Source organism: Mercurialis annua, linkage group LG3, assembly GCF_937616625.2.
Source record: "Mercurialis annua linkage group LG3, ddMerAnnu1.2, whole genome shotgun sequence".
NCBI classification, from domain to species: Eukaryota; Viridiplantae; Streptophyta; class Magnoliopsida; order Malpighiales; family Euphorbiaceae; genus Mercurialis; species Mercurialis annua.
The window spans coordinates 16,246,807-16,263,163 of NC_065572.1; the positions used below are offsets into that span (position 1 = coordinate 16,246,807).

Consider the following 16,357-nt stretch of genomic DNA (forward strand, 5'->3'; position numbering starts at 1 on the left):
TTTTGTTTATCTCTCGGCGCTAATAATAGCAGAAAATGCAGCCGCGGACCGCAAAAATGCAAAAAAAGGGGTGCAACACGAGGACTTCCCAGGAGGTCACCCATCCTAGTACTGCTCTCGCCCAAGCACGTTTGACTTCGGAGTTCTGATGGGATCCGGTGCATTAGTGCTGGTATGATCGCACACGTCATACCTTGCACGATCATCGTATATATCTGCTGCGTTGCAACTCATTCAACCAAAATAAAAACTATCTTTAAAAGTACGTTTTGGTCCCTGAACTTTTTCCATTATTTCCCGTTTAGTCACTGACTTGCAGTTGCTCGTTGCTCGTTTTGTTTATCTCTCGGCGCTAATAATAGCAGAAAATGCAGGCGCGGACCGCAAAAATGCAAAAAAGGGGTGCAACACGAGGACTTCCCAGGAGGTCACCGAACCTAGTACTGCTCTAGCCCAAGCACGTTTAACTTCGGAGTTCTGATGGGATCCGGTGCATTAGTGCTGGTATGATCGCACCCGTCATACCTTGCACGATCATCGTATATATCTGCTGCGTTGCAAGTCATTCAACCAAAATAAAAACTATCTTTAAAAGTACGTTTTGGTCCCTGAACTTTTTCCATTATTTCCCGTTTAGTCACTGACTTGCAGTTGCTCGTTGCTCGTTGCTCGTTTTGTTTATCTCTCGGCGCTAATAATAGAAGAAAATGCAGGCGCGGACCGCAAAAATGCAAAAAAGGGGTGCAACACGAGGACTTCCCAGGAGGTCACCGAACCTAGTACTGCTCTAGCCCAAGCACGTTTAACTTCGGAGTTCTGATGGGATCCTGTGCATTAGTGCTGGTATGATCGCACCCGTCATACCTTGCACGATCATCGTATATATCTGCTGCGTTGCAACTCATTCAACCAAAATAAAAACTATCTTTAAAAGTACGTTTTGGTCCCTGAACTTTTTTCCATTATTTCCCGTTTAGTCCCTGACTTGCAGTTGCTCGTTGCTCGTTGCTCGTTTTGTTTATCTCTCGGCGCTAATAATAGCAGAAAATGCAGGCGCGGACCGCAAAAATGCAAAAAAGGGGTGCAACACGAGGACTTCCCAGGAGGTCACCCATCCTAGTACTGCTCTCGCCCAAGCACGTTTAACATCGGAGTTCTGATGGGATCCGGTGCATTAGTGCTGGTATGATCGCACCCGTCATACCTTGCACGATCATCGTATATATCTGCTGCGTTGCAACTCATTCAACCAAAATAAAAACTATCTTTAAAAGTACGTTTTGGTCCCTGAACTTTTTCCATTATTTCCCGTTTAGTCCCTGACTTGCAGTTGCTCGTTGCTCGTTGCTCGTTTTGTTTATCTCTCGGCGCTAATAATAGCAAAAAATGCAGCCGCGGACCGCAAAAATGCAAAAAAAGGGGTGCAACACGAGGACTTCCCAGGAGGTCACCCATCCTAGTACTGCTCTCGCCCAAGCACGTTTGACTTCGGAGTTCTGATGGGATCCGGTGCATTAGTGCTGGTATGATCGCACACGTCATACCTTGCACGATCATCGTATATATCTGCTGCGTTGCAACTCATTCAACCAAAATAAAAACTATCTTTAAAAGTACGTTTTGGTCCCTGAACTTTTTCCATTATTTCCCGTTTAGTCACTGACTTGCAGTTGCTCGTTGCTCGTTTTGTTTATCTCTCGGCGCTAATAATAGCAGAAAATGCAGGCGCGGACCGCAAAAATGCAAAAAAGGGGTGCAACACGAGGACTTCCCAGGAGGTCACCGAACCTAGTACTGCTCTAGCCCAAGCACGTTTAACTTCGGAGTTCTGATGGGATCCGGTGCATTAGTGCTGGTATGATCGCACCCGTCATACCTTGCACGATCATCGTATATATCTGCTGCGTTGCAACTCATTCAACCAAAATAAAAACTATCTTTAAAAGTATGTTTTGGTCCCTGAACTTTTTCCATTATTTCCCGTTTAGTCACTGACTTGCAGTTGCTCGTTGCTCGTTGCTCGTTTTGTTTATCTCTCGGCGCTAATAATAGCAGAAAATGCAGGCGCGGACCGCAAAAATGCAAAAAAGGGGTGCAACACGAGGACTTCCCAGGAGGTCACCGAACCTAGTACTGCTCTAGCCCAAGCACGTTTAACTTCGGAGTTCTGATGGGATCCGGTGCATTAGTGCTGGTATGATCGCACCCGTCATACCTTGCACGATCATCGTATATATCTGCTGCGTTGCAACTCATTCAACCAAAATAAAAACTATCTTTAAAAGTACGTTTTGGTCCCTGAACGTTTTCCATTATTTCCCGTTTAGTCCCTGACTTGCAGTTGCTCGTTGCTCGTTGCTCGTTTTGTTTATCTCTCGGCGCTAATAATAGCAGAAAATGCAGCCGCGGACCGCAAAAATGCAAAAAAAGGGGTGCAACACGAGGACTTCCCAGGAGGTCACCCATCCTAGTACTGCTCTCGCCCAAGCACGTTTGACTTCGGAGTTCTGATGGGATCCGGTGCATTAGTGCTGGTATGATCGCACACGTCATACCTTGCACGATCATCGTATATATCTGCTGCGTTGCAACTCATTCAACCAAAATAAAAACTATCTTTAAAAGTACGTTTTGGTCCCTGAACTTTTTCCATTATTTCCCGTTTAGTCACTGACTTGCAGTTGCTCGTTGCTCGTTTTGTTTATCTCTCGGCGCTAATAATAGCAGAAAATGCAGGCGCGGACCGCAAAAATGCAAAAAAGGGGTGCAACACGAGGACTTCCCAGGAGGTCACCGAACCTAGTACTGCTCTAGCCCAAGCACGTTTAACTTCGGAGTTCTGATGGGATCCGGTGCATTAGTGCTGGTATGATCGCACCCGTCATACCTTGCACGATCATCGTATATATCTGCTGCGTTGCAACTCATTCAACCAAAATAAAAACTATCTTTAAAAGTACGTTTTGGTCCCTGAACTTTTTCCATTATTTCCCGTTTAGTCACTGACTTGCAGTTGCTCGTTGCTCGTTGCTCGTTTTGTTTATCTCTCGGCGCTAATAATAGAAGAAAATGCAGGCGCGGACCGCAAAAATGCAAAAAAGGGGTGCAACACGAGGACTTCCCAGGAGGTCACCGAACCTAGTACTGCTCTAGCCCAAGCACGTTTAACTTCGGAGTTCTGATGGGATCCGGTGCATTAGTGCTGGTATGATCGCACCCGTCATACCTTGCACGATCATCGTATATATCTGCTGCGTTGCAACTCATTCAACCAAAATAAAAACTATCTTTAAAAGTACGTTTTGGTCCCTGAACTTTTTCCATTATTTCCCGTTTAGTCCCTGACTTGCAGTTGCTCGTTGCTCGTTGCTCGTTTTGTTTATCTCTCGGCACTAATAATAGCAGAAAATGCAGGCGCGGACCGCAAAAATGCAAAAAAGGGGTGCAACACGAGGACTTCCCAGGAGGTCACCCATCCTAGTACTGCTCTCGCCCAAGCACGTTACACTTCGGAGTTCTGATGTGATCCGGTGCATTAGTGCCGGTATGATCGCACCCGTCATACCTTGCACGATCATCGTATATATCTACTGCGTTGCAACTCATTCAACCAAAATAAAAACTATCTTTAAAAGTACGTTTTGGTCCCTGAACTTTTTCCATTATTTCCCGTTTAGTCCCTGACTTGCAGTTGCTCGTTGCTCGTTTTGTTTATCTCTCGGCGCTAAAAATAGCAGAAAATGCAGGCGCGGACCGCAAAAATGCAAAAAAGGGGTGCAACACGAGGACTTCCCAGGAGGTCACCCATCCTAGTACTGCTCTCGCCCAAGCACGTTTGACTTCAGAGTTCTGATGGGATCCGGTGCATTAGTGCTGGTATGATCGCACCCATCATACCTTGCATGATCATCGTATATATCTGCTGCGTTGCAACTCATTCAACCAAAATAAAAACTATCTTTAAAAGTACGTTTTGGTCCCTGAACTTTTTCCATTATTTCCCGTTTAGTCCCTGACTTGCAGTTGCTCGTTGCTCGTTGCTCGTTTTGTTTATCTCTCGGCGCTAATAATAGCAGAAAATGCAGGCGCGGGCCGCAAAAATGCAAAAAAGGGGTGCAACACGAGGACTTCCCAGGAGGTCACCCATCCTAGTACTGCTCTCGCCCAAGCACGTTTGACTTCGGAGTTCTGATGGGATCCGGTGCATTAGTGCTGGTATGATCGCACCCGTCATACCTTGCACGATCATCGTATATATCTGCTGCGTTGCAACTCATTCAACCAAAATAAAAACTATCTTTAAAAGTACGTTTTGGTCCCTGAACTTTTTCCATTATTTCCCGTTTAGTCCCTGACTTGCAGTTGCTCGTTGCTCGTTTTGTTTATCTCTCGGCGCTAATAATAGCAGAAAATGCAGGCGCGGACCGCAAAAATGCAAAAAAGGGGTGCAACACGAGGACTTCCCAGGAGGTCACCCATCCTAGTACTGCTCTCGCCCAAGCACGTTTCACTTCGGAGTTCTGATGGGATCCGGTGCATTAGTGCTGGTATGATCGCACCCGTCATACCTTGCACGATCATCGTATATATCTGCTGCGTTGCAACTCATTCAACCAAAATAAAAACTATCTTTAAAAGTACGTTTTGGTCCCTGAACTTTTTCCATTATTTCCCGTTTAGTCCCTGACCTGCAGTTGCTCGTTGCTCGTTGCTCGTTTTGTTTATCTCTCGGCGCTAATAATAGCAGAAAATGCAGGCGCGGACCGCAAAAATGCAAAAAAGGGGTGCAACACGAGGACTTCCCAGGAGGTCACCCATCCTAGTACTGCTCTCGCCCAAGCACGTTTCACTTCGGAGTTCTGATGGGATCCGGTGCATTAGTGCTGGTATGATCGCACCCGTCATACCTTGCACGATCATCGCATATATCTGCTGCGTTGCAACTCATTCAACCAAAATAAAAACTATCTTTAAAAGTACGTTTTGGTCCCTGAACTTTTTCCATTATTTCCCGTTTAGTCCCTGACTTGCAGTTGCTCGTTGCTCGTTTTGTTTATCTCTCGGCGCTAATAATAGCAGAAAATGCAGGCGCGGACCGCAAAAATGCAAAAAAGGGGTGCAACACGAGGACTTCCCAGGAGGTCACCCATCCTAGTACTGCTCTCGCCCAAGCACGTTTCACTTCGGAGTTCTGATGGGATCCGGTGCATTAGTGCTGGTATGATCGCACCCGTCATACCTTGCACGATCATCGTATATATCTGCTGCGTTGCAACTCATTCAACCAAAATAAAAACTATCTTTAAAAGTACGTTTTGGTCCCTGAACTTTTTCCATTATTTCCCGTTTAGTCCCTGACTTGCAGTTGCTCGTTGCTCGTTTTGTTTATCTCTCGGCGCTAATAATAGCAGAAAATGCAGGCGCGGACCGCAAAAATGCAAAAAAGGGGTGCAACACGAGGACTTCCCAGGAGGTCACCCATCCTAGTACTGCTCTCGCCCAAGCACGTTTCACTTCGGAGTTCTGATGGGATCCGGTGCATTAGTGCTGGTATGATCGCACCCGTCATACCTTGCACGATCATCGTATATATCTGCTGCGTTGCAACTCATTCAACCAAAATAAAAACTATCTTTAAAAGTACGTTTTGGTCCCTGAACTTTTTCCATTATTTCCCGTTTAGTCCCTGACTTGCAGTTGCTCGTTGCTCGTTGCTCGTTTTGTTTATCTCTCGGCGCTAATAATAGCAGAAAATGCAGGCGCGGACCGCAAAAATGCAAAAAAGGGGTGCAACACGAGGACTTCCCAGGAGGTCACCCATCCTAGTACTGCTCTCGCCCAAGCACGTTTATCTTCGGAGTTCTGATGGGATCCGGTGCATTAGTGCTGGTATGATCGCACCCGTCATACCTTGCACGATCATCGTATATATCTGCTGCGTTGCAACTCATTCAACCAAAATAAAAACTATCTTTAAAAGTACGTTTTGGTCCCTGAACTTTTTCCATTATTTCCCGTTTAGTCCCTGACTTGCAGTTGCTCGTTGCTCGTTGCTCGTTTTGTTTATCTCTCGGCGCTAATAATAGCAAAAAATGCAGGCGCGGACCGCAGAAAATGCAAAAAAGGGGGTGCAACACGAGGACTTCCCAAGAGGTCACCCATCCTAGTACTGCTCTCGCCCAAGCACGTTTATCTTCGGAGTTCTGATGGGATCCGGTGCATTAGTGCCGGTATGATCGCACCCGTCATACCTTGCACGATCATCGTATATATCTGCTGCGTTGCAACTCATTCAACCAAAATAAAAACTATCTTTAAAAGTACGTTTTGGTCCCTGAACTTTTCCCATTATTTCCCGTTTAGTCCCTGACTTGCAGTTGCTCGTTGCTCGTTTTGTTTATCTCTCGGCGCTAATAATAGCAGAAAATGCAGGCGCGGACCGCAAAAATGAAAAAAAGGGGTGCAACACGAGGACTTCCCAGGAGGTCACCCATCCTAGTACTGCTCTCGCCCAAGCACGTTTCACTTCGGAGTTCTGATGGGATCCGGTGCATTAGTGCTGGTATGATCGCACCCGTCATACCTTGCACGATCATCGTATATATCTGCTGCGTTGCAACTCATTCAACCAAAATAAAAACTATCTTTAAAAGTACGTTTTGGTCCCTGAACTTTTTCCATTATTTCCCGTTTAGTCCCTGACTTGCAGTTGCTCGTTGCTCGTTTTGTTTATCTCTCGGCGCTAATAATAGCAGAAAATGCAGGCGCGGACCGCAAAAATGCAAAAAAGGGGTGCAACACGAGGACTTCCCAGGAGGTCACCCATCCTAGTACTGCTCTCGCCCAAGCACGTTTGACTTCAGAGTTCTGATGGGATCCGGTGCATTAGTGCTGGTATGATCGCACCCATCATACCTTGCATGATCATCGTATATATCTGCTGCGTTGCAACTCATTCAACCAAAATAAAAACTATCTTTAAAAGTACGTTTTGGTCCCTGAACTTTTTCCATTATTTCCCGTTTAGTCCCTGACTTGCAGTTGCTCGTTGCTCGTTGCTCGTTTTGTTTATCTCTCGGCGCTAATAATAGCAGAAAATGCAGGCGCGGGCCGCAAAAATGCAAAAAAGGGGTGCAACACGAGGACTTCCCAGGAGGTCACCCATCCTAGTACTGCTCTCGCCCAAGCACGTTTGACTTCGGAGTTCTGATGGGATCCGGTGCATTAGTGCTGGTATGATCGCACCCGTCATACCTTGCACGCTCATCGTATATATCTGCTGCGTTGCAACTCATTCAACCAAAATAAAAACTATCTTTAAAAGTACGTTTTGGTCCCTGAACTTTTTCCATTATTTCCCGTTTAGTCCCTGACTTGCAGTTGCTCGTTGCTCGTTTTGTTTATCTCTCGGCGCTAATAATAGCAGAAAATGCAGGCGCGGACCGCAAAAATGCAAAAAAGGGGTGCAACACGAGGACTTCCCAGGAGGTCACCCATCCTAGTACTGCTCTCGCCCAAGCACGTTTCACTTCGGAGTTCTGATGGGATCCGGTGCATTAGTGCTGGTATGATCGCACCCGTCATACCTTGCACGATCATCGTATATATCTGCTGCGTTGCAACTCATTCAACCAAAATAAAAACTATCTTTAAAAGTACGTTTTGGTCCCTGAACTTTTTCCATTATTTCCCGTTTAGTCCCTGACTTGCAGTTGCTCGTTGCTCGTTTTGTTTATCTCTCGGCGCTAATAATAGCAGAAAATACAGGCGCGGACCGCAGAAAATGCAAAAAAGGGGGTGCAACACGAGGACTTTCCAGGAGGTCACCCATCCTAGTACTGCTCTCGCCCAAGCACGTTTAACTTCGGAGTTCTGATGGGATCCGGTGCATTAGTGCTGGTATGATCGCACCCGTCATACCTTGCACGATCATCGTATATATCTGCTACGTTACAACTCATTCAACCAAAATAAAAACTATCTTTAATAGTACGTTTTGGTCCCTGAACTTTTTCCATTATTTCCCGTTTAGTCCCTGACTTGCAGTTGCTCGTTGCTCGTTTTGTTTATCTCTCGGCGCTAATAATAGCAGAAAATGCAGGCGCGGACCGCAGAAAATGCAAAAAAGGGGTGCAACACGAGGACTTCCCAGGAGGTCACCCATCCTAGTACTGCTCTCGCCCAAGCACGTTTATCTTCGGAGTTCTGATGGGATCCGGTGCATTAGTGCTGGTATGATCGCACCCGTCATACCTTGCACGATCATCGTATATATCTGCTGCGTTGCAACTCATTCAACCAAAATAAAAACTATCTTTAAAAGTACGTTTTGGTCCCTGAACTTTTTCCATTATTTCCCGTTTAGTCCCTGACTTGCAGTTGCTTGTTGCTCGTTTTGTTTATCTCTCGGCGCTAATAATAGCAGAAAATGCAGGCGCGGACCGCAAAAATGAAAAAAAGGGATGCAACACGAGGACTTTCCAGGAGGTCACCCATCCTAGTACTGCTCTCGCCCAAGCACGTTTCACTTCGGAGTTCTGATGGGATCCGGTGCATTAGTGCTGGTATGATCGCACCCGTCATACCTTGCACGATCATCGTATATATCTACTGCGTTGCAACTCATTCAACCAAAATAAAAACTATCTTTAAAAGTACGTTTTGGTCCCTGAACTTTTTCCATTATTTCCCGTTTAGTCCCTGACTTGTAGTTGCTCGTTGCTCGTTTTGTTTATCTCTCGGCGCTAATAATAGCAGAAAATGCAGGCGCGGAGCGCAAAAATGCAAAAAAGGGGTGCAACACGAGGACTTCCCAGGAGGTCACCCATCCTAGTACTGCTCTCGCCCAAGCACGTTTCACTTCGGAGTTCTGATGGGATCCGGTGCATTAGTGCTGGTATGATCGCACCCGTCATACCTTGCACGATCATCGTAAATATCTGCTGCGTTGCAACTCATTCAACCAAAATAAAAACTATATTTAAAAGTACGTTTTGGTCCCTGAACATTTTCCATTATTTCCCGTTTAGTCCCTGACTTGCAGTTGCTCGTTGCTCGTTGCTCGTTTTGTTTATCTCTCGGCGCTAATAATAGCAGAAAATGCAGGCGCGGACCGCAAAAATGCAAAAAAGGGGTGCAACACGAGGACTTCCCAGGAGGTCACCCATCCTAGTACTGCTCTCGCCCAAGCACGTTTCACTTCGGAGTTCTGATGGGATCCGGTGCATTAGTGCTGGTATGATCGCACCCGTCATACCTTGCACGATCATAAATATCTGCTGCGTTGCAACTCATTCAACCAAAATAAAAACTATCTTTAAAAGTACGTTTTGGTCCCTGAACGTTTTCCATTATTTCCCGTTTAGTCCCTGACTTGCAGTTGCTCGTTGCTCGTTTTGTTTATCTCTCGGCGCTAATAATAGCAGAAAATGCAGGCGCGGAGCGCAAAAATGCAAAAAAGGGGTGCAACACGAGGACTTCCCAGGAGGTCACCCATCCTAGTACTGCTCTCGCCCAAGCACGTTTCACTTCGGAGTTCTGATGGGATCCGGTGCATTAGTGCTGGTATGATCGCACCCGTCATACCTTGCACGATCATCGTAAATATCTGCTGCGTTGCAACTCATTCAACCAAAATAAAAACTATCTTTAAAAGTACGTTTTGGTCCCTGAACTTTTTCCATTATTTCCCGTTTAGTCCCTGACTTGCAGTTGCTCGTTGCTCGTTTTGTTTATCTCTCGGCGCTAATAATAGCAGAAAATGCAGGCGCGGACCGCAAAAATGCAAAAAAGGGGTGCAACACGAGGACTTCCCAGGAGGTCACCCATCCTAGTACTGCTCTCGCCCAAGCACGTTTCACTTCGGAGTTCTGATGGGATCCGGTGCATTAGTGCTGGTATGATCGCACCCGTCATACCTTGCACGATCATCGTAAATATCTGCTGCGTTGCAACTCATTCAACCAAAATAAAAACTATCTTTAAAAGTACGTTTTGGTCCCTGAACGTTTTCCATTATTTCCCGTTTAGTCCCTGACTTGCAGTTGCTCGTTGCTCGTTGCTCGTTTTGTTTATCTCTCGGCGCTAATAATAGCAGAAAATGCAGGCGCGGACCGCAAAAATGCAAAAAAGGGGTGCAACACGAGGACTTCCCAGGAGGTCACCCATCCTAGTACTGCTCTCGCCCAAGCACGTTTCACTTCGGAGTTCTGATGGGATCCGGTGCATTAGTGCTGGTATGATCGCACCCGTCATACCTTGCACGATCATCGTAAATATCTGCTGCGTTGCAACTCATTCAACCAAAATAAAAACTATCTTTAAAAGTACGTTTTGGTCCCTGAACTTTTTCCATTATTTCCCGTTTAGTCCCTGACTTGCAGTTGCTCGTTGCTCGTTGCTCGTTTTGTTTATCTCTCGGCGCTAATAATAGCAGAAAATGCAGGCGCGGACCGCAAAAATGCAAAAAAGGGGTGCAACACGAGGACTTCCCAGGAGGTCACCCATCCTAGTACTGCTCTCGCCCAAGCACGTTTCACTTCGGAGTTCTGATGGGATCCGGTGCATTAGTGCTGGTATGATCGCACCCGTCATACCTTGCACGATCATCGTAAATATCTGCTGCGTTGCAACTCATTCAACCAAAATAAAAACTATCTTTAAAAGTACGTTTTGGTCCCTGAACTTTTTCCATTATTTCCCGTTTAGTCCCTGACTTGCAGTTGCTCGTTGCTCGTTGCTCGTTTTGTTTATCTCTCGGCGCTAATAATAGCAGAAAATGCAGGCGCGGACCGCAAAAATGCAAAAAAGGGGTGCAACACGAGGACTTCCCAGGAGGTCACCCATCCTAGTACTGCTCTCGCCCAAGCACGTTTCACTTCGGAGTTCTGATGGGATCCGGTGCATTAGTGCTGGTATGATCGCACCCGTCATACCTTGCACGATCATCGTAAATATCTGCTGCGTTGCAACTCATTCAACCAAAATAAAAACTATCTTTAAAAGTACGTTTTGGTCCCTGAACGTTTTCCATTATTTCCCGTTTAGTCCCTGACTTGCAGTTGCTCGTTGCTCGTTGCTCGTTTTGTTTATCTCTCGGCGCTAATAATAGCAGAAAATGCAGGCGCGGACCGCAAAAATGCAAAAAAGGGGTGCAACACGAGGACTTCCCAGGAGGTCACCCATCCTAGTACTGCTCTCGCCCAAGCACGTTTCACTTCGGAGTTCTGATGGGATCCGGCGCATTAGTGCTGGTATGATCGCACCCGTCATACCTTGCACGATCATCGTAAATATCTGCTGCGTTGCAACTCATTCAACCAAAATAAAAACTATCTTTAAAAGTACGTTTTGGTCCCTGAACTTTTTCCATTATTTCCCGTTTAGTCCCTGACTTGCAGTTGCTCGTTGCTCGTTGCTCGTTTTGTTTATCTCTCGGCGCTAATAATAGCAGAAAATGCAGGCGCGGACCGCAAAAATGCAAAAAAGGGGTGCAACACGAGGACTTCCCAGGAGGTCACCCATCCTAGTACTGCTCTCGCCCAAGCACGTTTCACTTCGGAGTTCTGATGGGATCCGGTGCATTAGTGCTGGTATGATCGCACCCGTCATACCTTGCACGATCATCGTAAATATCTGCTGCGTTGCAACTCATTCAACCAAAATAAAAACTATCTTTAAAAGTACGTTTTGGTCCCTGAACGTTTTCCATTATTTCCCGTTTAGTCCCTGACTTGCAGTTGCTCGTTGCTCGTTGCTCGTTTTGTTTATCTCTCGGCGCTAATAATAGCAGAAAATGCAAGCGCGGACCGCAAAAATGCAAAAAAGGGGTGCAACACGAGGACTTCCCAGGAGGTCACCCATCCTAGTACTGCTCTCGCCCAAGCACGTTTCACTTCGGAGTTTGATGGGATCCGGTGCATTAGTGCTGGTATGATCGCACCCGTCATACCTTGCACGATCATCGTAAATATCTGCTGCGTTGCAACTCATTCAACCAAAATAAAAACTATCTTTAAAAGTACGTTTTGGTCCCTGAACCTTTTCCATTATTTCCCGTTTAGTCCCTGACTTGCAGTTGCTCGTTGCTCGTTTTGTTTATCTCTCGGCGCTAATAATAGCAGAAAATACAGGCGCGGACCGCAGAAAATGCAAAAAAGGGGGTGCAACACGAGGACTTCCCAAGAGGTCACCCATCCTAGTACTGCTCTCGCCCAAGCACGTTTAACTTCGGAGTTCTGATGGGATCCGGTGCATTAGTGCTGGTATGATCGCACCCGTCATACCTTGCACGATCATCGTATATATCTGCTACGTTACAACTCATTCAACCAAAATAAAAACTATCTTTAATAGTACGTTTTGGTCCCTGAACTTTTTCCATTATTTCCCGTTTAGTCCCTGACTTGCAGTTGCTCGTTGCTCGTTGCTCGTTTTGTTTATCTCTCGGCGCTAATAATAGCAGAAAATGCAGGCGCGGACCGCAGAAAATGCAAAAAAGGGGTGCAACACGAGGACTTCCCAGGAGGTCACCCATCCTAGTACTGCTCTCGCCCAAGCACGTTTATCTTCGGAGTTCTGATGGGATCCGGTGCATTAGTGCTGGTATGATCGCACCCGTCATACCTTGCACGATCATCGTATATATCTGCTGCGTTGCAACTCATTCAACCAAAATAAAAACTATCTTTAAAAGTACGTTTTGGTCCCTGAACTTTTTCCATTATTTCCCGTTTAGTCCCTGACTTGCAGTTGCTCGTTGCTCGTTTTGTTTATCTCTCGGCGCTAATAATAGCAGAAAATGCAGGCGCGGACCGCAAAAATGAAAAAAAGGGATGCAACACGAGGACTTTCCAGAAGGTCACCCATCCTAGTACTGCTCTCGCCCAAGCACGTTTCACTTCGGAGTTCTGATGGGATCCGGTGCATTAGTGCTGGTATGATCGCACCCGTCATACCTTGCACGATCATCGTATATATCTGCTGCGTTGCAACTCATTCAACCAAAATAAAAACTATCTTTAAAAGTACGTTTTGGTCCCTGAACTTTTTCCATTATTTCCCGTTTAGTCCCTGACTTGCAGTTGCTCGTTGCTCGTTTTGTTTATCTCTCGGCGCTAATAATAGCAGAAAATGCAGGCGCGGACCGCAAAAATGCAAAAAAGGGGTGCAACACGAGGACTTCCCAGGAGGTCACCCATCCTAGTACTGTTCTCGCCCAAGCACGTTTCACTTCGGAGTTCTGATGGGATCCGGTGCATTAGTGCTGGTATGATCGCACCCGTCATACCTTGCACGATCATCGTAAATATCTGCTGCGTTGCAACTCATTCAACCAAAATAAAAACTATCTTTAAAAGTACGTTTTGGTCCCTGAACTTTTTCCATTATTTCCCGTTTAGTCCCTGACCTGCAGTTGCTCGTTGCTCGTTGCTCGTTTTGTTTATCTCTCGGCGCTAATAATAGCAGAAAATGCAGGCGCGGACCGCAAAAATGCAAAAAAGGGGTGCAACACGAGGACTTCCCAGGAGGTCACCCATCCTAGTACTGCTCTCGCCCAAGCACGTTTCACTTTGGAGTTCTGATGGGATCCGGTGCATTAGTGCTGGTATGATCGCACCCGTCATACCTTGCACGATCATCGTAAATATCTGCTGCGTTGCAACTCATTCAACCAAAATAAAAACTATCTTTAAAAGTACGTTTTGGTCCCTGAACTTTTTCCATTATTTCCCGTTTAGTCCCTGACTTGCAGTTGCTCGTTGTTCGTTTTGTTTATCTCTCGGCGCTAATAATAGCAGAAAATGCAGGCGCGGACCGCAAAAATGCAAAAAAGGGGTGCAACACGAGGACTTCCCAGGAGGTCACCCATCCTAGTACTGTTCTCGCCCAAGCACGTTTCACTTCGGAGTTCTGATGGGATCCGGTGCATTAGTGCTGGTATGATCGCACCCGTCATACCTTGCACGATCATCGTAAATATCTGCTGCGTTGCAACTCATTCAACCAAAATAAAAACTATCTTTAAAAGTACGTTTTGGTCCCTGAACTTTTTCCATTATTTCCCGTTTAGTCCCTGACTTGCAGTTGCTCGTTGCTCGTTGCTCGTTTTGTTTATCTCTCGGCGCTAATAATAGCAGAAAATGCAGGCGCGGACCGCAAAAATGCAAAAAAGGGGTGCAACACGAGGACTTCCCAGGAGGTCACCCATCCTAGTACTGCTCTCGCCCAAGCACGTTTCACTTCGGAGTTCTGATGGGATCCGGTGCATTAGTGCTGGTATGATCGCACCCGTCATACCTTGCACGATCATCGTAAATATCTGCTGCGTTGCAACTCATTCAACCAAAATAAAAACTATCTTTAAAAGTACGTTTTGGTCCCTGAACTTTTTCCATTATTTCCCGTTTAGTCCCTGACTTGCAGTTGCTCGTTGCTCGTTGCTCGTTTTGTTTATCTCTCGGCGCTAATAATAGCAGAAAATACAGGCGCGGACCGCAGAAAATGCAAAAAAGGGGTGCAACACGAGGACTTCCCATGAGGTCACCCATCCTGGTACTGCTCTCGCCCAAGCACGTTTCACTTCGGAGTTCTGATGGGATCCGGTGCATTAGTGCTGGTATGATCGCACCCGTCATACCTTGCACGATCATCGTATATATCTGCTACGTTACAACTCATTCAACCAAAATAAAAACTATCTTTAAAAGTACGTTTTGGTCCCTGAACTTTTTCCATTATTTCCCGTTTAGTCCCTGACTTGCAGTTGCTCGTTGCTCGTTGCTCGTTTTGTTTATCTCTCGGCGCTAATAATAGCAGAAAATGCATGCGCGGACCGCAGAAAATGCAAAAAAGGGGTGCAACACGAGGACTTCCCAGGAGGTCACCCATCCTAGTACTGCTCTCGCCCAAGCACGTTTCACTTCGGAGTTCTGATGGGATCCGGTGCATTAGTGCTGGTATGATCGCACCCGTCATACCTTGCACGATCATCGTAAATATCTGCTGCGTTGCAACTCATTCAACCAAAATAAAAACTATCTTTAAAAGTACGTTTTGGTCCCTGAACTTTTTCCATTATTTCCCGTTTAGTCCCTGACTTGCAGTTGCTCGTTGCTCGTTTTGTTTATCTCTTGGCGCAAATAATAGCAGAAAATGCAGGCGCGGACCGCAAAAATGAAAAAAAGGGATGCAACACGAGGACTTTCCAGGAGGTCACCCATCCTAGTACTGCTCTCGCCCAAGCACGTTTCACTTCGGAGTTCTGATGGGATCCGGTGCATTAGTGCTGGTATGATCGCACCCGTCATACCTTGCACGATCATCGTATATATCTGCTGCGTTGCAACTCATTCAACCAAAATAAAAACTATCTTTAAAAGTACGTTTTGGTCCCTGAACTTTTTCCATTATTTCCCGTTTAGTCCCTGACCTGCAGTTGCTCGTTGCTCGTTGCTCGTTTTGTTTATCTCTCGGCGCTAATAATAGCAGAAAATGCAGGCGCGGACCGCAAAAATGCAAAAAAGGGGTGCAACACGAGGACTTCCCAGGAGGTCACCCATCCTAGTACTGCTCTCGCCCAAGCACGTTTCACTTCGGAGTTCTGATGGGATCCGGTGCATTAGTGCTGGTATGATCGCACCCGTCATACCTTGCACGATCATCGTATATATCTGCTGCGTTGCAACTCATTCAACCAAAATAAAAACTATCTTTAAAAGTACGTTTTGGTCCCTGAACTTTTTCCATTATTTCCCGTTTAGTCCCTGACTTGCAGTTGCTCGTTGCTCGTTTTGTTTATCTCTCGGCGCTAATAATAGCAGAAAATGCAGGCGCGGACCGCAAAAATGAAAAAAAGGGATGCAACACGAGGACTTCCCAGGAGGTCACCCATCCTAGTACTGCTCTCGCCCAAGCACGTTTCACTTCGGAGTTCTGATGGGATCCGGTGCATTAGTGCTGGTATGATCGCACCCGTCATACCTTGCACGATCATCGTATATATCTGCTGCGTTGCAACTCATTCAACCAAAATAAAAACTATCTTTAAAAGTACGTTTTGGTCCCTGAACTTTTTCCATTATTTCCCGTTTAGTCCCTGACTTGCAGTTGCTCGTTGCTCGTTTTGTTTATCTCTCGGCGCTAATAATAGCAGAAAATGCAGGCGCGGACCGCAAAAATGCAAAAAAGGGGTGCAACACGAGGACTTCCCAGGAGGTCACCCATCCTAGTACTGCTCTCGCCCAAGCACGTTTCACTTCGGAGTTCTGATGGGATCTGGTGCATTAGTGCCGGTATGATCGCACCCGTCATACCTTGCACGATCATCGTATATATCTGCTGCGTTGCAACTCATTCA

General features: G+C 46.2%; 49 non-coding genes across 49 annotated transcripts; all 49 read right to left on the minus strand.

The window, feature by feature from the left end:
* Nucleotides 1–67: 67 nt before the first annotated feature.
* Nucleotides 68–186, minus strand: LOC126675667 (5S ribosomal RNA). Its single transcript, XR_007639866.1, has one exon. It is a non-coding gene; the product is annotated as a 5S ribosomal RNA (ribosomal RNA).
* A 213-nt stretch (nt 187–399) lies between these two features.
* Nucleotides 400–518, minus strand: LOC126675895 (5S ribosomal RNA). The gene has a single exon (XR_007640082.1). It is a non-coding gene; the product is annotated as a 5S ribosomal RNA (ribosomal RNA).
* A 220-nt stretch (nt 519–738) lies between these two features.
* LOC126675929 (5S ribosomal RNA) lies at nt 739–857 on the minus strand. Its single transcript, XR_007640114.1, has one exon. It is a non-coding gene; the product is annotated as a 5S ribosomal RNA (ribosomal RNA).
* Nucleotides 858–1,078: 221 nt separating this feature from the next.
* LOC126675642 (5S ribosomal RNA) lies at nt 1,079–1,197 on the minus strand. Its single transcript, XR_007639843.1, has one exon. It is a non-coding gene; the product is annotated as a 5S ribosomal RNA (ribosomal RNA).
* Nucleotides 1,198–1,418: 221 nt separating this feature from the next.
* LOC126675668 (5S ribosomal RNA) lies at nt 1,419–1,537 on the minus strand. Its single transcript, XR_007639867.1, has one exon. It is a non-coding gene; the product is annotated as a 5S ribosomal RNA (ribosomal RNA).
* A 213-nt stretch (nt 1,538–1,750) lies between these two features.
* Nucleotides 1,751–1,869, minus strand: LOC126675896 (5S ribosomal RNA). Its single transcript, XR_007640083.1, has one exon. It is a non-coding gene; the product is annotated as a 5S ribosomal RNA (ribosomal RNA).
* Nucleotides 1,870–2,089: 220 nt separating this feature from the next.
* Nucleotides 2,090–2,208, minus strand: LOC126675897 (5S ribosomal RNA). Its single transcript, XR_007640084.1, has one exon. It is a non-coding gene; the product is annotated as a 5S ribosomal RNA (ribosomal RNA).
* A 221-nt stretch (nt 2,209–2,429) lies between these two features.
* Nucleotides 2,430–2,548, minus strand: LOC126675670 (5S ribosomal RNA). The gene has a single exon (XR_007639869.1). It is a non-coding gene; the product is annotated as a 5S ribosomal RNA (ribosomal RNA).
* Nucleotides 2,549–2,761: 213 nt separating this feature from the next.
* Nucleotides 2,762–2,880, minus strand: LOC126675898 (5S ribosomal RNA). The gene has a single exon (XR_007640085.1). It is a non-coding gene; the product is annotated as a 5S ribosomal RNA (ribosomal RNA).
* A 220-nt stretch (nt 2,881–3,100) lies between these two features.
* Nucleotides 3,101–3,219, minus strand: LOC126675900 (5S ribosomal RNA). Its single transcript, XR_007640086.1, has one exon. It is a non-coding gene; the product is annotated as a 5S ribosomal RNA (ribosomal RNA).
* A 220-nt stretch (nt 3,220–3,439) lies between these two features.
* LOC126675838 (5S ribosomal RNA) lies at nt 3,440–3,558 on the minus strand. The gene has a single exon (XR_007640027.1). It is a non-coding gene; the product is annotated as a 5S ribosomal RNA (ribosomal RNA).
* A 213-nt stretch (nt 3,559–3,771) lies between these two features.
* LOC126675697 (5S ribosomal RNA) lies at nt 3,772–3,890 on the minus strand. The gene has a single exon (XR_007639895.1). It is a non-coding gene; the product is annotated as a 5S ribosomal RNA (ribosomal RNA).
* A 220-nt stretch (nt 3,891–4,110) lies between these two features.
* Nucleotides 4,111–4,229, minus strand: LOC126675607 (5S ribosomal RNA). Its single transcript, XR_007639810.1, has one exon. It is a non-coding gene; the product is annotated as a 5S ribosomal RNA (ribosomal RNA).
* A 213-nt stretch (nt 4,230–4,442) lies between these two features.
* LOC126675588 (5S ribosomal RNA) lies at nt 4,443–4,561 on the minus strand. The gene has a single exon (XR_007639791.1). It is a non-coding gene; the product is annotated as a 5S ribosomal RNA (ribosomal RNA).
* A 220-nt stretch (nt 4,562–4,781) lies between these two features.
* Nucleotides 4,782–4,900, minus strand: LOC126675599 (5S ribosomal RNA). Its single transcript, XR_007639802.1, has one exon. It is a non-coding gene; the product is annotated as a 5S ribosomal RNA (ribosomal RNA).
* Nucleotides 4,901–5,113: 213 nt separating this feature from the next.
* LOC126675610 (5S ribosomal RNA) lies at nt 5,114–5,232 on the minus strand. Its single transcript, XR_007639813.1, has one exon. It is a non-coding gene; the product is annotated as a 5S ribosomal RNA (ribosomal RNA).
* Nucleotides 5,233–5,445: 213 nt separating this feature from the next.
* On the minus strand, nt 5,446–5,564 carry LOC126675622 (5S ribosomal RNA). Its single transcript, XR_007639824.1, has one exon. It is a non-coding gene; the product is annotated as a 5S ribosomal RNA (ribosomal RNA).
* A 220-nt stretch (nt 5,565–5,784) lies between these two features.
* Nucleotides 5,785–5,903, minus strand: LOC126675621 (5S ribosomal RNA). Its single transcript, XR_007639823.1, has one exon. It is a non-coding gene; the product is annotated as a 5S ribosomal RNA (ribosomal RNA).
* Nucleotides 5,904–6,125: 222 nt separating this feature from the next.
* LOC126675658 (5S ribosomal RNA) lies at nt 6,126–6,244 on the minus strand. The gene has a single exon (XR_007639858.1). It is a non-coding gene; the product is annotated as a 5S ribosomal RNA (ribosomal RNA).
* Nucleotides 6,245–6,457: 213 nt separating this feature from the next.
* Nucleotides 6,458–6,576, minus strand: LOC126675634 (5S ribosomal RNA). The gene has a single exon (XR_007639835.1). It is a non-coding gene; the product is annotated as a 5S ribosomal RNA (ribosomal RNA).
* Nucleotides 6,577–6,789: 213 nt separating this feature from the next.
* LOC126675698 (5S ribosomal RNA) lies at nt 6,790–6,908 on the minus strand. The gene has a single exon (XR_007639896.1). It is a non-coding gene; the product is annotated as a 5S ribosomal RNA (ribosomal RNA).
* Nucleotides 6,909–7,128: 220 nt separating this feature from the next.
* Nucleotides 7,129–7,247, minus strand: LOC126675608 (5S ribosomal RNA). The gene has a single exon (XR_007639811.1). It is a non-coding gene; the product is annotated as a 5S ribosomal RNA (ribosomal RNA).
* A 213-nt stretch (nt 7,248–7,460) lies between these two features.
* LOC126675646 (5S ribosomal RNA) lies at nt 7,461–7,579 on the minus strand. Its single transcript, XR_007639846.1, has one exon. It is a non-coding gene; the product is annotated as a 5S ribosomal RNA (ribosomal RNA).
* Nucleotides 7,580–7,794: 215 nt separating this feature from the next.
* LOC126675651 (5S ribosomal RNA) lies at nt 7,795–7,913 on the minus strand. Its single transcript, XR_007639851.1, has one exon. It is a non-coding gene; the product is annotated as a 5S ribosomal RNA (ribosomal RNA).
* A 214-nt stretch (nt 7,914–8,127) lies between these two features.
* On the minus strand, nt 8,128–8,246 carry LOC126675623 (5S ribosomal RNA). Its single transcript, XR_007639825.1, has one exon. It is a non-coding gene; the product is annotated as a 5S ribosomal RNA (ribosomal RNA).
* A 213-nt stretch (nt 8,247–8,459) lies between these two features.
* On the minus strand, nt 8,460–8,578 carry LOC126675761 (5S ribosomal RNA). The gene has a single exon (XR_007639955.1). It is a non-coding gene; the product is annotated as a 5S ribosomal RNA (ribosomal RNA).
* Nucleotides 8,579–8,791: 213 nt separating this feature from the next.
* LOC126675657 (5S ribosomal RNA) lies at nt 8,792–8,910 on the minus strand. The gene has a single exon (XR_007639857.1). It is a non-coding gene; the product is annotated as a 5S ribosomal RNA (ribosomal RNA).
* A 220-nt stretch (nt 8,911–9,130) lies between these two features.
* LOC126675669 (5S ribosomal RNA) lies at nt 9,131–9,249 on the minus strand. Its single transcript, XR_007639868.1, has one exon. It is a non-coding gene; the product is annotated as a 5S ribosomal RNA (ribosomal RNA).
* Nucleotides 9,250–9,459: 210 nt separating this feature from the next.
* Nucleotides 9,460–9,578, minus strand: LOC126675681 (5S ribosomal RNA). Its single transcript, XR_007639879.1, has one exon. It is a non-coding gene; the product is annotated as a 5S ribosomal RNA (ribosomal RNA).
* Nucleotides 9,579–9,791: 213 nt separating this feature from the next.
* Nucleotides 9,792–9,910, minus strand: LOC126675693 (5S ribosomal RNA). The gene has a single exon (XR_007639891.1). It is a non-coding gene; the product is annotated as a 5S ribosomal RNA (ribosomal RNA).
* Nucleotides 9,911–10,130: 220 nt separating this feature from the next.
* LOC126675704 (5S ribosomal RNA) lies at nt 10,131–10,249 on the minus strand. Its single transcript, XR_007639902.1, has one exon. It is a non-coding gene; the product is annotated as a 5S ribosomal RNA (ribosomal RNA).
* Nucleotides 10,250–10,469: 220 nt separating this feature from the next.
* LOC126675716 (5S ribosomal RNA) lies at nt 10,470–10,588 on the minus strand. Its single transcript, XR_007639913.1, has one exon. It is a non-coding gene; the product is annotated as a 5S ribosomal RNA (ribosomal RNA).
* Nucleotides 10,589–10,808: 220 nt separating this feature from the next.
* Nucleotides 10,809–10,927, minus strand: LOC126675728 (5S ribosomal RNA). The gene has a single exon (XR_007639924.1). It is a non-coding gene; the product is annotated as a 5S ribosomal RNA (ribosomal RNA).
* A 220-nt stretch (nt 10,928–11,147) lies between these two features.
* Nucleotides 11,148–11,266, minus strand: LOC126675650 (5S ribosomal RNA). The gene has a single exon (XR_007639850.1). It is a non-coding gene; the product is annotated as a 5S ribosomal RNA (ribosomal RNA).
* A 220-nt stretch (nt 11,267–11,486) lies between these two features.
* On the minus strand, nt 11,487–11,605 carry LOC126675739 (5S ribosomal RNA). Its single transcript, XR_007639935.1, has one exon. It is a non-coding gene; the product is annotated as a 5S ribosomal RNA (ribosomal RNA).
* A 220-nt stretch (nt 11,606–11,825) lies between these two features.
* LOC126675877 (5S ribosomal RNA) lies at nt 11,826–11,943 on the minus strand. Its single transcript, XR_007640064.1, has one exon. It is a non-coding gene; the product is annotated as a 5S ribosomal RNA (ribosomal RNA).
* A 215-nt stretch (nt 11,944–12,158) lies between these two features.
* LOC126675577 (5S ribosomal RNA) lies at nt 12,159–12,277 on the minus strand. Its single transcript, XR_007639780.1, has one exon. It is a non-coding gene; the product is annotated as a 5S ribosomal RNA (ribosomal RNA).
* Nucleotides 12,278–12,498: 221 nt separating this feature from the next.
* Nucleotides 12,499–12,617, minus strand: LOC126675624 (5S ribosomal RNA). The gene has a single exon (XR_007639826.1). It is a non-coding gene; the product is annotated as a 5S ribosomal RNA (ribosomal RNA).
* A 213-nt stretch (nt 12,618–12,830) lies between these two features.
* On the minus strand, nt 12,831–12,949 carry LOC126675790 (5S ribosomal RNA). Its single transcript, XR_007639982.1, has one exon. It is a non-coding gene; the product is annotated as a 5S ribosomal RNA (ribosomal RNA).
* A 213-nt stretch (nt 12,950–13,162) lies between these two features.
* LOC126675637 (5S ribosomal RNA) lies at nt 13,163–13,281 on the minus strand. Its single transcript, XR_007639838.1, has one exon. It is a non-coding gene; the product is annotated as a 5S ribosomal RNA (ribosomal RNA).
* Nucleotides 13,282–13,501: 220 nt separating this feature from the next.
* Nucleotides 13,502–13,620, minus strand: LOC126675695 (5S ribosomal RNA). The gene has a single exon (XR_007639893.1). It is a non-coding gene; the product is annotated as a 5S ribosomal RNA (ribosomal RNA).
* A 213-nt stretch (nt 13,621–13,833) lies between these two features.
* LOC126675638 (5S ribosomal RNA) lies at nt 13,834–13,952 on the minus strand. The gene has a single exon (XR_007639839.1). It is a non-coding gene; the product is annotated as a 5S ribosomal RNA (ribosomal RNA).
* A 220-nt stretch (nt 13,953–14,172) lies between these two features.
* On the minus strand, nt 14,173–14,291 carry LOC126675751 (5S ribosomal RNA). The gene has a single exon (XR_007639946.1). It is a non-coding gene; the product is annotated as a 5S ribosomal RNA (ribosomal RNA).
* Nucleotides 14,292–14,512: 221 nt separating this feature from the next.
* On the minus strand, nt 14,513–14,631 carry LOC126675639 (5S ribosomal RNA). Its single transcript, XR_007639840.1, has one exon. It is a non-coding gene; the product is annotated as a 5S ribosomal RNA (ribosomal RNA).
* Nucleotides 14,632–14,852: 221 nt separating this feature from the next.
* Nucleotides 14,853–14,971, minus strand: LOC126675763 (5S ribosomal RNA). The gene has a single exon (XR_007639957.1). It is a non-coding gene; the product is annotated as a 5S ribosomal RNA (ribosomal RNA).
* A 213-nt stretch (nt 14,972–15,184) lies between these two features.
* LOC126675762 (5S ribosomal RNA) lies at nt 15,185–15,303 on the minus strand. The gene has a single exon (XR_007639956.1). It is a non-coding gene; the product is annotated as a 5S ribosomal RNA (ribosomal RNA).
* Nucleotides 15,304–15,523: 220 nt separating this feature from the next.
* LOC126675775 (5S ribosomal RNA) lies at nt 15,524–15,642 on the minus strand. The gene has a single exon (XR_007639968.1). It is a non-coding gene; the product is annotated as a 5S ribosomal RNA (ribosomal RNA).
* Nucleotides 15,643–15,855: 213 nt separating this feature from the next.
* LOC126675647 (5S ribosomal RNA) lies at nt 15,856–15,974 on the minus strand. Its single transcript, XR_007639847.1, has one exon. It is a non-coding gene; the product is annotated as a 5S ribosomal RNA (ribosomal RNA).
* Nucleotides 15,975–16,187: 213 nt separating this feature from the next.
* LOC126675700 (5S ribosomal RNA) lies at nt 16,188–16,306 on the minus strand. Its single transcript, XR_007639898.1, has one exon. It is a non-coding gene; the product is annotated as a 5S ribosomal RNA (ribosomal RNA).
* Nucleotides 16,307–16,357: the final 51 nt, after the last annotated feature.